The sequence below is a fragment of the Vidua chalybeata genome, chromosome 14 (assembly GCF_026979565.1).
Source record: "Vidua chalybeata isolate OUT-0048 chromosome 14, bVidCha1 merged haplotype, whole genome shotgun sequence".
NCBI lineage: Eukaryota > Metazoa > Chordata > Aves > Passeriformes > Viduidae > Vidua > Vidua chalybeata.
In genome coordinates this window covers 11,229,050-11,241,677 of record NC_071543.1, presented here as the reverse complement: position 1 = coordinate 11,241,677, position 12,628 = coordinate 11,229,050, and the positions used below count along the sequence as shown (strand labels likewise).

Here is a 12,628-nt window from a genome sequence, read left to right as displayed (position 1 = left end):
TCTCTGCACTTGAAAACAGGTAGAAGAAATCTGAATTTATCAAAGCCCATCTCTCTCAAAGACAGATAATTATAGGCTAGAGTCCTCAAATACATGCTTAGCTTGAAGTCATGGGCCTTTAAGTGGCCTCATACATTTAAACTCCAGGAATTCATCTCCATATAAGATAGAGACTTTAGATCAGGACCCTTATTATCAGATAAAGCTGGCAGCCATCTAAATCACTGTGAAGGTATTATTTGCACCAAAAATTCAGCACACATTTTACAGCAGTTTCAATTAAACAGAAATGCACAAAACTACCAGCATTAGCAGTCAAAACTGAGGCCAGTGAAACTGAATCCTCCCCTAAATGCTGTAACACCTCTGCCCACCCAGCTCACTCAGAGGTCCCAAACTCCAGAAGGAGCCCAGACCCCTCCAGCTCTGAGCATTTACCCAACATGACAAAAGCAGCAAGAGGTTACAATGCCCTGCTGTTCACTGACACTTATTCAGTTTAATTTGAGTTTATTACATCAAATATTCTCCCCTTGTAATTTTATTACTGGCCTATCATTGTGTAAAGAAAATGTAAGTAACCCTGTGTAATCTTTTACACTGCAGGAATTGTGCTGCTATTCAATTATTTCAAAATTACCACTTTAAACTGAAGTTCTCTCCCTCTCACCTTACTGTACTACAATCTATAAACAGGCAGTGGATTTTTTTTCCTGCCTGAATTCTATGGTACTTTATGCCTATTGATGCCTCACAGTAACAATGCTAAAGCATTTTCAAGAAAAAATACTGTCTGACAGTAGTTAATGACAGAATTAGCATTCACTCTTCCTTGACCTCTCCTTGGAGTAACACAATCCTGAAACCAGTAAGGCCATCTTGACAAGAGGGCTTAAAAATGTAATTGAACTAAATCTTTTGACAGATAATTGTAATGATGATGTTATGCTAGAATGATTTTCAAGTATAGCTTTTCAAATTAGTTCCTCCACTTTTCTCTCCTCAGTAATTACAACTGAAATATGGAATTCCTAGGTCCTTTTTCATATGGGTCTGTACATCTCCACCCCAAACAAGCTAGGCTGCATTAAATACATTTAAGAATTCAAAGCAAGTTCTGCCAACCAATATTAAGGCTAGGCAGAGCAGAAAATTCTTGGTTCTGTCAGCATTGATAGGAGTTGTACTTCTTGAAGCCCTCACCAAGGCAGTCAGTCTCTGTACATCCACAGAGCAGGAAAATAGAGCAGGAAAAGGGCAAGAAACCACAGCACCACTCAGTCATTCATAATCAAGTCCAAAGCCTCAGCTTGTCACATCTGAGCAACTCTACTGAGGTTGGCATGAAAACACACAGAGTCTGAGCTGTCACCTCCACCATGGTAGAGATTCCAGAAGTGGGATCAGTCACACCAGTGTGGCCAGTGGGTCAGCTGGTGTCTGTCCTGAGACAGCAGCCAGCTACAGACAACCAGGCTCTTCAACCGCCCTATCCAAGATGACTTTTTAAATATTCAGGTTAACAAAGAATACAAGATACAAAATAAGCTGTATTTCCCCCAGAAGAACGTCCAGCAGCCAGAAGAAGAAAGATTGTATTAGTTCAAGACTAAGTTTCTAAATTTGCTCAGGAGATTTCTGGAGGTGAGTGTGCCAAGACTCTCACCATGTCCCCAACAGGACTGGTCTCAGCTCCCTCCTCAGGGCCATTCTCACCTATCAGGCAGTGGGATGGAGCACAGACTGCAGCCAGCCCTGTGCTGGGCTTCTGGGCATAAATGTCTCATGGATGCCTATGGTCTGATGAAGAACACAAACAAACTGTGCCACCTTGATGAAACACAGCCAGAGTTCAATGCCACTTCCCTGCAAGCAGGGGCTGGTTTTGCCAGTTGACAAAACTTTCCCCTCACAGGCACTGAGCAGCATTTCCCTGAGGAGCCACTTTCTCTGATGCTGCAAACTCCAAGCAGGTATGAGCAGGGGCTCACAGCTGTAACAAGAATGTAATACTCCACTGGATATGCCTCATAAGATGGGAACCAAGTTCATGCCATTCCCAGAAGACTGAAAACATCTTACTCAATAAGGACATAGAAATACCAATTACAGCCTAAAATCCCTGAGAGGAGGGAAGAGAGACACAGAATGAAGTGCTTGTTGACAAAGGTGAAAAAAACAGTAGTCCAAGCCTTGCTGTGACCAGCCAGGTTGTATTTTAATCCAGGTAAGTAAAGGGAGGTTGCTGCTATCAGAGGGAGAAGCATAGGAGAAGTAAGGTGTGACAACTTAATTCTTCATCATTGCACTGCCAATAAGGTCTCTCCTTCCCTCTTCACCCCTTTTGTGCTACAGACCTGACTTCAGGCAACAGTCACAGTGTCCTGTAAGCAGCCAAAACTACAAGGGAACCAGGCTGAAATGCAGCACAAATTTTGTTCTTCTAACAAAAACCACCATGACTCCCATAGCCTGCCTAACACACTTCATCTCTTTTGAAAACTTTATTTCTTCCACCCAAATCCTCAGGAAACAGAGCTTGGTAAATTGCTTTGTTCCCATTTCCTTCATGTACTGCCTGCTGCCTTTCCAGCACCCCTTCAGCTCATATGGCTTCTGGGACTCAAAGGAACTTCAAGTGACAAGGTTAGAAGGAGGCACTTAGAAAGGAGAAGAAAATCAGAGCATTAGTATTTTGCACAAAAGCCAGCACAGAGATTCCCAAGTTCATGCTTTAAATATAACTTAGCTTCACTCTAATTTGTACCACAAGCTTTGTTTATGCAGTGCTCCTTTTTGAAAGAAAACAAGAAAGGAAAAGCAGTGCCTGTGCACGCAGGCACACGTCTGTGCCCAGGCTGAGATTTGCTGACGCTCCATGAGGCTCTGTAGGTTCTGGTTTCTCCACAGAAGCTGTGATGCAGAAGTCACTCATTAAAAACAGCGACCCACCTCTTTAGTGATTTCCAATTGTCAGGTTTTGTTGCTCAGATATCTCACAACAATAAATTACCGTTTTCACCCCACACACAAAGGATGAAATGGCAACAGTAATTCTTTCATTGTTTTTACAGTAGGCTGGATGGTGAGTCCTGTTCATTTCTTTTCGAACCATTTCCCCAGCCCACTTTTTAAGGCTTTAAATTTTAATATGAACTCACTCTCAGGTTTCCTCTTTTGCCAGCATACCACATTGAGCTGTTTATTACTAAAAGATTTTCAGCCTATATAATATGTTGGTTGGAAGCAATCCACAATAGGCACCAGTTCCTTTTTGTTGATACCTCAAACATAAAGAGAAAATACTCAAGATCAGAGATAAAATACTGAAGATCAGAGATGCATGCTAGCTCAAATAATGTCTGTTCAGCTCTACTTGATATGGGTCATGCAGTGTTCTTCGCTCTGCTGCTCAGTGAGCATCAAAAAATATTTCATTTTGCCTAATTCATTGTGCATCTTCACCATCATAACCAGCCACTTAAGTTGTCTAAATACACAAGGAGCATTAATTCTACAAGGCAGTGTGCATTCAGCATTTGTCTTGCAGGATTTAATTCTCCACTGGACCTCTCAGGTCCTTAACTAAACTCACATCCGCCTAATTCTCCCTGATCAGGTGAAACTTAAAGAGAAATTTTATAATGAGGAGTCCTAGGGTGATTTTATGATGATATTTTATTCCCTAATCATCTGCTTTATGCCCAGAAATGGCTGCTGTATCTTACAGACACCAGGCAGCAGAGCCAGAGCCTGGGAGCTCTGGGGCTCTGTTCAAACTCTCTATCCAGTGCTCCAGATAGCATGGCCTGGGACCCTACGTTGTTCCTTTTGTCAGATTCCTTTTTGCTAGATTGAAACCAGAAGATTTTTTCCCCTCCCTTACTCCAGCCTGGAGGCTGTACAGGGAATCCTTTTGGCAACTTTTCGGTTGTGGCTGGGTTTTTTCCCTTGAACTGTTTTAGGCTTGGCTTGTTTTTCTTTTCAGCCCATCAAGGAGCCAGTGGGACCACGCAGAACCTGAGACCTCAGAGGAGCTGAACCAACACAAGAAAGGACATAAAAATCCACCAACTTTGGCTGCTGTCAGGAGGAGACCCACACCAGAAATCCAGCAGGTTCCCAGCTGCTGTGAACCCTTTTCTTCTCCCTTCCCAGAGACAAAGGGCAGCCTCCATCTTTGCCTCTCAGCCATGTGGAGAGGTGGAGCTGAGGTCTAAGGTTCAATTTTTTTTTTCCTGTGCTTTGCAGGTATCTTGCTTTGTTAATAAAGAGTTTTATTTTACTTTTTTCACTTTCATCCCCTGGTATCCATTTCTCTCATTGGCAGAAGAAAAGGGAGTTACCAAAGTCCTTTCTCTTTAGAGGAAATGCTCATTCCAGAGCATTTTCTCCTAAAATTTGTCTCTAAGACTGAGACATGTGGGAAACAGGGTGTGCCTGCTCAACACGGTGCTTCCACAAACTGGAAGTAAACAGCAACAAAGAGACAACATCTAAACTGTGTGGGATTATTACTGGCTCAGCAGTGTATCACCCACATGACAGTAACACAACAAGGAAAAAGCAAGGTCTTGTCCTGACAAAGCAAAGGGAACCCACAGCTAAATACTGACAAGGTTATAATACTTACCTGTGATGACTCCCCTAAAGGCTGAACGTCTGGGTGTAAAAGTAAAGGAATAGAAACCTAAAACTCACAGATCTTCTGTGATGTGAAAGGAATAAACTCAGAATCTTACCAGTTATTTCAGAAGAAAAAAACAGTATCACCCCTTGGGTGTTAACGTGAAGGTTTTGTTTGAAAATATTTCAATGCTTCCACTAAAAGGTTAAATGTCTTCCAAATGGAACTGTACAAGACACCAAGTGCAGAATCTTAAAGTTTCAAAAATAATCTTACAGTGTAACAAAGAAACAAAAAAAATGGGCTTCAGTGCCAAGCACAAAAGAAAAATACTGTGGATGGCCAACACTCCATTAACATATCTGGCTGCAGAGTGTAGAAGTGATTTTAGTTATGGTAAAGTGGCAGTCAGACTCAACAGTGAGCAAACTGCTGGCTTGCTCTGTAGAGAAAACCCTGCAAGCATTAACACAAGAACATTTTCTTACAAGAATTTTCTGATTCAATAGCTGCCTAAAATAGTGCTCATTTATGGAGGGAAAAAAAAAAAAGCAAGCAGGAAATGGGAAAATCCCCTGAAATATTCTGAATATAGATAAAGATTACAATATCTATAGCATCAAAACACTAAAGAGTGATGAGTATACTATGTACACATGAATCTAAATTGCTGCCAATTCAATAAAACCCTAAGCAGCCCATCTTAACAGGTTTGTAAGCCAGAAGAACTATGACTACACAGAACTGATTAGCAGATGGAGTTCTATCAGCTCACACCACACACTGACCTCAATTCCCTAAGCAATTCACACAGAATTCCAGTTCACTATATCTTCAAACCAGATATTAAATCCCTGAATTGTACTCACCCCCCCATTGCAGCAGCTCTTGCACTTGGAAACACAGAAAGTAACTATTAGGAGGAACAAGAATGACAAAGGAGTGGGAAAGCTAGCTGCTGTTTTTTAAACCTCATACCCAGCTGCACCATCAGTGATGTACTGATTCAGCACTACCCTGGATTCTAGAGAGAACTACTGTTCAGCCTTAACATTGCAATATTCTAGCTACACATCCTAGGATAGATGGATATGCATGTCCAGTATCACAGCTTTTAAGTTTGAGTAGTCCAGACCTTTAACAGACATTCAAAGTGAAATACATGTTGTGGGAGGAGGATTACAGCTCTACTGCAAGCCCTCATGGTTTATGAGGTCAACATAATGGATCAATTAATTTACAGCCTTTTTTTCCCCCTAGAGTAGAAGCTATTAATATTCTACATATATTTACTCCTGCAGATTGTGGTTTAATCAATACAGTACTTCAGGCAACATGAAGCACTGTAGGAAATGTAAAGACTCTCAGAGCCAGAGTTTAGGTTTACAGAGTGGGGCTTAGCCTCTCATCACCTTGCAGAAGTACTTAAAAGCTTACAGAAAAGCCCACTGGGGGAGATAAGAAAATGTGAAGACAATCTACACTTGGAAAGCTAAACATGTACACTAGCACTGAGGAAAGGGGAGAGATTTTAAGAATCACCTTGAATCAGCCTAAGTCCTAGGACTGATGCAGTTACAGCAGGAAGTTCCCAAGGCAGAGTGAGGTGCAGCAGTAATCACAGCCATCTGAAGGGAGAGAGGAGCCCCAGCCATGGGTGACCACATTTGCTTCTCAAAGCTGACAAGGTTGCTGGGCACTGTCCCAGGATGGCAAATTTCTTCTGGGCTGAGACAAGCTCAGAGACTACTCTCAGCCCCAGCCCACCCAGCCTGCCCTGGGCTGTGGAGAAGCCCTGCACAGGAAAAAAGGACTTTGGCTCCTGCTATTCAGATCTCTTGAGTGAAGAAAAAAAAAAAAAAAAAAAAAAAAAAAAAAAAAAAAAAAAAAAAAAAACCACAAGTTGCTGATGACAAGTCTTAGGTTTCAGAGTCACTGATAAACCCTGTAAATTCCAGAAAAACCAGGGCTGCACTTGACTCCAGCTCTTCAGTTGCTGACACCCAGAACAAACACCACTGCTCAGGTCATGGCCATTTTCTCCTGAGTGCTTTAGACAGCCCTGCCAGCGATCACAGGTCCTCTCTACAGAGCCTCAACTACAAAAGGAGAAGACATTTCAGATTAAAAGAGATGAGAAGAGACCATTCTAACCCACACCAATTTCACTCACTGCTCTCTGCTCTTATATCAATAAGGAAGCCTGTCCAATTCGCAGCTGCCTACACCAGGGCGTTATTAAGCCAAAAGATTAGATGCTTTGCTTCTTTCATACCTATTCTAACCCTGCTCCCCAAGCAGCTTTTGCAGAAAAGCTATTAAAAATGGAGAGAGACAGTTCAAAGGGAGGTCTCAATCCTGAAAGATAGCATATCCCTCCTCTTCCCCCCCCCACACCACTTCTCTCGTTCCCCTTGTGCTTCTCAAGGCTCGTTACGGCAGTGCTCAGCACAAACAGAACTAGATTTTAGACTGGGCTGCCATCTGCATGCTGAAATGTTCCCTGCTTTTACAGAGCCCTTTAAAACAGGCCTCTTTCCATGACCACACAGCAGAGAGACTACAGCTGTAACTGTCAGCCGTATTGACATTCTCCCTGCTCTTACATACACTCATAGCTCTGCAATATTCACAAAATAACAATATTTGCACTATTCATGGCAAATCTGGTACAAATCCACTCCTGCACGTTAATGAAACGGGCTCTGTGAGAATACAGTTCTGCATGTGACGTGCTTAGAAATACATTCCTTGAGCTCATCCACGGCCCCACGCTTTCCTAACTAATACATAATGCTCAAAGACGACAGAATTAACAGGAAAAGATGACATACCAGCTGTCAGGCTCCTTATAAAACACTCATCTACAGTTTTCCACTTAGAAAACAGTCCCAGAGAAGCCAGACATGGCACTTTGCTGTCAGCAGAGGCAAGTTGCTTTCACTGAACTCAGCAGCACCGCTGTTCCTTAAAGTGATAAGCAGATTCTTGATGGGGATTTCTTTTTCCCCTTACATAACCAGAGACTGGACTTTACACATATGCATTGCCAGATTTGTCTGTGCAAAAATAAGAATATAATTAAGTATGCAAAGAAGCAACATCCCCCCAGAATTTGAGAACCATGAGAAACTGCTTATAGAATGCTACTTTGACACATTTTATGGAAATCTTGAAAACAATGCAGTTTCGTTCTGATGCAGCCAAAATAAGAGTAAAATACATATTTTATGTGCACTGAAGTTGCTCTGTCAAATCCTTGTTAACTAACTGTTACATAAAACAAAGAAAAAGAGGGGTGGAAGGAACTCTCTGTAGTGCTTTTGAGATGGAAAGGATTAGCCAAAATCCCTACAGAAGTTTCTAACACACAGTCTCTCTCTCTCTCTTTCACCAGCTTTGTTACTGAATATAACACATCCCTCAGTTCTCCACCAATTCCAAGAGGGTTTACCTGGATCTAGTACCAGATGCTAGAGGAAACCCTCACCATCAAAGCTAGCAAAAAGATTTTCCTTATTCTCAGCAAGGGCAAGATCTTTTCTCTCTGTTTTCTTTTCAAGGCTGTTTAAAGAAAGATTTATTTTTAGTTGGACATCCTGAAAAGCAAATTGCCTCTTAAAGTACCTCTTTATTTTGTGATACACTTTAAATGTTCACTTTCCCTTCCAGCACTAAAAGAGCTCCTGATAAATAGCTCAGACTCTCATTGTTTGAGGAAGGCTTAGAAATGAAGAGCAGACACAGTTTCCCATACAGCTCTTTAAGGCTGTTTAACATTGTCCACAATTTACCATCCCTTGGTATTTTCAGCTTGAGACTCAGTTTGAGGAGCAGGAATGTTTCAGAGAGCAGGAAAAGTCCATACACTATAAATGCTTTATTTGTACTTCTCACAGCGAGTACAACGTCTCAGCCTTTTCCCTCACACACATGGGTCAAGGCCACCTGCCCAGCCATCCCTGGCAACTTCCCACCTCAGCCAGCAGGGATGACTAGCTGCACGTGCTCCTTGGAACTTTTCCTCCACCTCTGGTCCCACAAGGGCATCATAACCCAGGACATAGAAAGTTTTGAACAGCCTCCCCCTTCCAAATGCCACACAGAAGACACTGTTCTCCATAGCTGTAAGTGATTACTGTAACACATATTCTTCTCTCCCCACGAAACAGCTGAGAACAGTCATGGAAAAAAATCACTCTGCCTATGCAAACCAACCAAATCCCCTTACAGGAACATCCCATGCAGACAGCCTGGATGCTCCTGTCCTCTCCAAGCAGGCAGAGCATCCCAAGGGGTACAAGCCTCACATGCTGTCCCCATTCCCTCCTCCTTGCTCTCCAGCAGCCTATCTGCATCTCTGCTGGGCTCCTCACACACATACTGCCCCCAGCAGCTGCCTGACACCTCCAGACAAACCCACTCCCAAACCCTCCATGGCTCAAGCTTATCCCACAGTGGGATAAGCTCTTTAAGGATCTCCCACGAGATCCTGAGACCAGAAAGTGTGCTCCTACCTGCTTCCACTTCCACACTCCTCTGCAGCCCCATCCAGGCTCAAGGCTGCCAAGTCCAGCTTCTTCTGAGGCCCAAGCTTCCAGCATCCATCAAACTGGGAATCTTCCTCCTCCTTCTCCCACACCACCAATTCCTGCCTGATCAGAAGGGATCTGTGCCACAAGAACAGCCCTTCTGCTGAGCTCACCTTCACCACACCAGCCTATGAAGCCCTCCTGACCCTTTCAGGCTCTTTTTTGATCTGACTTCTCTTTGAGAGTGGTCAGTCCCACTCCTGCTAGTTTCCAACAGCTTCAGCTACTGCACTGCTTCAAAGTGCAGCCACCAGACTGGCAGCTCTGAAAATTAAAAGGCTTTCTGTTGCTCTGTGAGATACAGAGCAGTTCAGACAGCACTGGCTGATGCCATTCATGCACTGAGGCTCCAGCAGTTGTGTGGCATCCACTAAGATTGACTCATGCTGGCTAAGTGCATTAATGTGGCACACCTGGCCTTCCTCCCTCCCTTTTCCCTCCCCCTCCCATTTAACTGCTAAAGCATCAATCACCACACAAGTTGAAGAGAAAACTCCAGTGAGCTTCCAGGTACTGTGAAAGGAAAAAGGTGCTCTGCAGAGAACTCTTAAGCTTTACAAATGGAACATTCGTAACATTCATCTCTCTCTCCTGTGCTCACCTGCAGCCCACGGAGGTGGGCAAGTATAATTAAGTCTTGCTGTCAGCTAACAACCCTGAACCTTCCCAGCTGACCACCCCTCCCCAATACCCAGGAGCAAGCAAGAAGTGCATGCACACCCACAGGAGATGTGCTTTCCAGCCTTGGTCATCAGCTAGAAAGCTTTAGTTCAGGAGAGGAAGGTCTCCCCTCACAGACTCGGATCTGGAGCACGCTGGAGGTGCAAGCTGCTGCCTAGCAACACCGGCACTCTGCAGGGAGGTCGGCCCAAGCGCTGTCCTCCCACTGCAAGAGGTCTCCTGTGCCCAGAGAAACATCCTCAGAAGGATGCAAACCTCAGTAATTCCTCAGAAAGCCACCCTGCACATGGCCAGTTACAGCCCCTGATGAATCACGGGCTCGCCCTGAAGACCACTGCCTGTGCCTCGGTGAACTGGCACAACTCTCACTTCTCATGCTCACTGCACATGCATTACACCCCGCTGGCTTAGGGAGCCCAAAATCCCAAACCCCTGCGTGCCCCGCTGTCTCCTCTGCAGTCACTGCGTTGCAAAGCAAGCGCTTGTCTCGCTCAGCCTCTTCCCCGGACTTACCGCTTGCCTCGGGTCCGGCACGAGCAAGGCTCTTCAGACACCGTGTCCCCATCAGGGCTGGCCCGCTTCTGCCTCCGGAGGGAGCCTCCTTCCCGTGCACTCCTCAGGAGCAGGGCAGGCATTCACCTGCTCTTATGGACACCACAAAGGCACGCAGCTGCAGAGGTTTAACCCTGATGAGAATCGGCGTCCCCTTTTCGGCACGGACGGGAAGCGTTTAGGGCGAATGAGAGCCTGTCTCGGGCGTGAATGCAACAGCCACACACTCACACAGCGCCTGGGCACCGTGGAGCTGCCCCCTTCCCCGCAGCAGCTCACCTCGCCTGCCCCACCACTAACAATCCCCTGAAAAACCTCAAATCTACCTGCATTCTGGTAGTAATATTGTAACATCCACAAACCTTACACAGACGCTACAAATATGTTATTGTTTTTTAAATAATCAGGGTAAAAACTCAGAGTACATATCAGAGACTATAAACACTGCCGAGGAGCACTACGAAGTGCTGGCTCCTGCCACAATGGGTTTTCCCTCACGGTACAAACCCAAGTTAGAGCGTTAACCCAACAGGCATAGAAATTGTCAAAAGTACACAAACCTTACTATAACTCTGAGAAACCGCAGCTTACAGCATTTTCCACCAGAAACTTTTGAGTCTGAATTCTAGCAGAGACAGCAGTCCAGGGACAGGCTCTCTGAAAACAGCCACTGAATCCAAGCCATTTCAGAAATGTTTGGTGCCCTTCAGCAGATTTCCATCACAGTCCAAAGGAAACCAGAGCAGCTTTATTGTCACGGAACTTTCAGAGGCAGAGGTTTGAAGTCCCATTCTTTAACACCCACCACGGTAACTCAGAGCAGCCAAGACTCCAAAGCACCGGCACCACTTCAACAGACTCCACCGCGCTGCATCATCCCAAAAGGCAACTGCTGTAGCGTTTTTATTTTGAATCCCCGGCAGTAACACTTTTCCCGGGAAGCCCCACACGTGTTCGCGAGGCTGAGAGACCCTCGGTACCAACCGAGACCCCCCCGCTTCGTGTCAGAAAACATTCCCGGCGCCTCCAACAGCAGCGGGGCTCGGTCCGCGGAGCGGCGGAGCGGCCGCGCCGCTACGGACGGATGCAGTCCCGAGCATCCGCTCCGAGACAGCGGCACCGGGACGGAGAGCCGGAGCTGCGGCGGTCCCTGCCCGGAGCCCTCGGGAGCGCCGCGGGACCAGCGGGACCCCGGGGTCCCTCCGCTCGTCCGGGAGCTCCGGGAGGGATGAGGCAGCAGCCGCAGCTCGGTCCCGTCCCGCGCGCGCCGGCACGAGGAGGGAAGAACTTTTCCTTTTCCGAGGGATTTTTTTTCTTTTTCTTTTTTAATAAAAAAAAAAAAGAGAACTGCCGCGAGAAGCGCCGCGCGCAGGACTCACCTCCACAGCAGCTCCCCTCTACGGCTCCATGCCGGCGGGCTGCGGGCGTCCCCCCGGAGCGGCGGCCGGCGGGGCGGTCCCGGCCCGTGTGCGCGGTCCGTGTGCGCGGTCCGGTCCCGGTCCCGGTCCCGGTCCCGGTCCGTGTCCGTGTCCGTGTCCGTGTCCGTGTCCGTGTCCGTGTCCGTGTCCGTGTCCGCGGGGCGCGGAGCGGGCCGGGACCTGGGACCCCGCGCGCCAGGTGCGCCCGCCCGCCCCGCGCGGCGCCGCGCGAGCACCAGCGCCCCCTGGCGGCCGCCTCCCGGCCCTGCAGCCCCGGCCCGGCACCGCCGCGGCCCCGGGACCGCCCCGCGGCACCGCCCGCGCCGCGCCCGCGGAGGGCAAAAGAGCCCCAGAGCCCCACGGGGCACCCACGGGGAACGGACTGGCAAGGACCCGTGCGGCCGCGCACGTGGCTCCGGTCTCTGCAGAAGATGTGGCCGAGAGAGGGATGGATGGAGCGGCAGCGAAAGGCTGAGGAGGGGTCGGTGCCTTACCGGGGGATCTGGCGCGGCGCGGATCGGAACGGGCGGCACTGAGCGGCTTCCGCCGGGGGTAGTGCACGGCGGCAGCGCACTCTAGAGCGAGGGCCGCGGCTCCCCGGGGGCCGCAGGCGAACGCTGACTCCTGGAGCATCACCCGGGGCCCTTCCGCCCGTGCCCCGGGCAGTGCTGCCCTGGCCTCGGGCTGCCCGCACAACTCACAGAGGCTTCACTGCGGACAGAGGGCCAGCTCGGCCCAGGGGTTACAGCATCTGCGCC

The 12,628-nt window shown here is 47.4% G+C and overlaps 1 protein-coding gene across 2 annotated transcripts in view; it reads right to left on the bottom strand.

Annotated features, from left to right (window-relative positions):
• The window catches only part of IL1RAPL2 (interleukin 1 receptor accessory protein like 2), a 348,614-nt gene extending 336,573 nt beyond the window's left edge, over nucleotides 1-12,041 (bottom strand). For both annotated transcript variants that reach the window (XM_053956026.1, XM_053956036.1), the window contains exon 1: nucleotides 11,832-12,041. The gene's annotated coding sequence lies outside the window, so the exon portion shown is untranslated. The remainder of the gene's footprint in view (nucleotides 1-11,831) is intronic.
• Nucleotides 12,042-12,628: the final 587 nt, after the last annotated feature.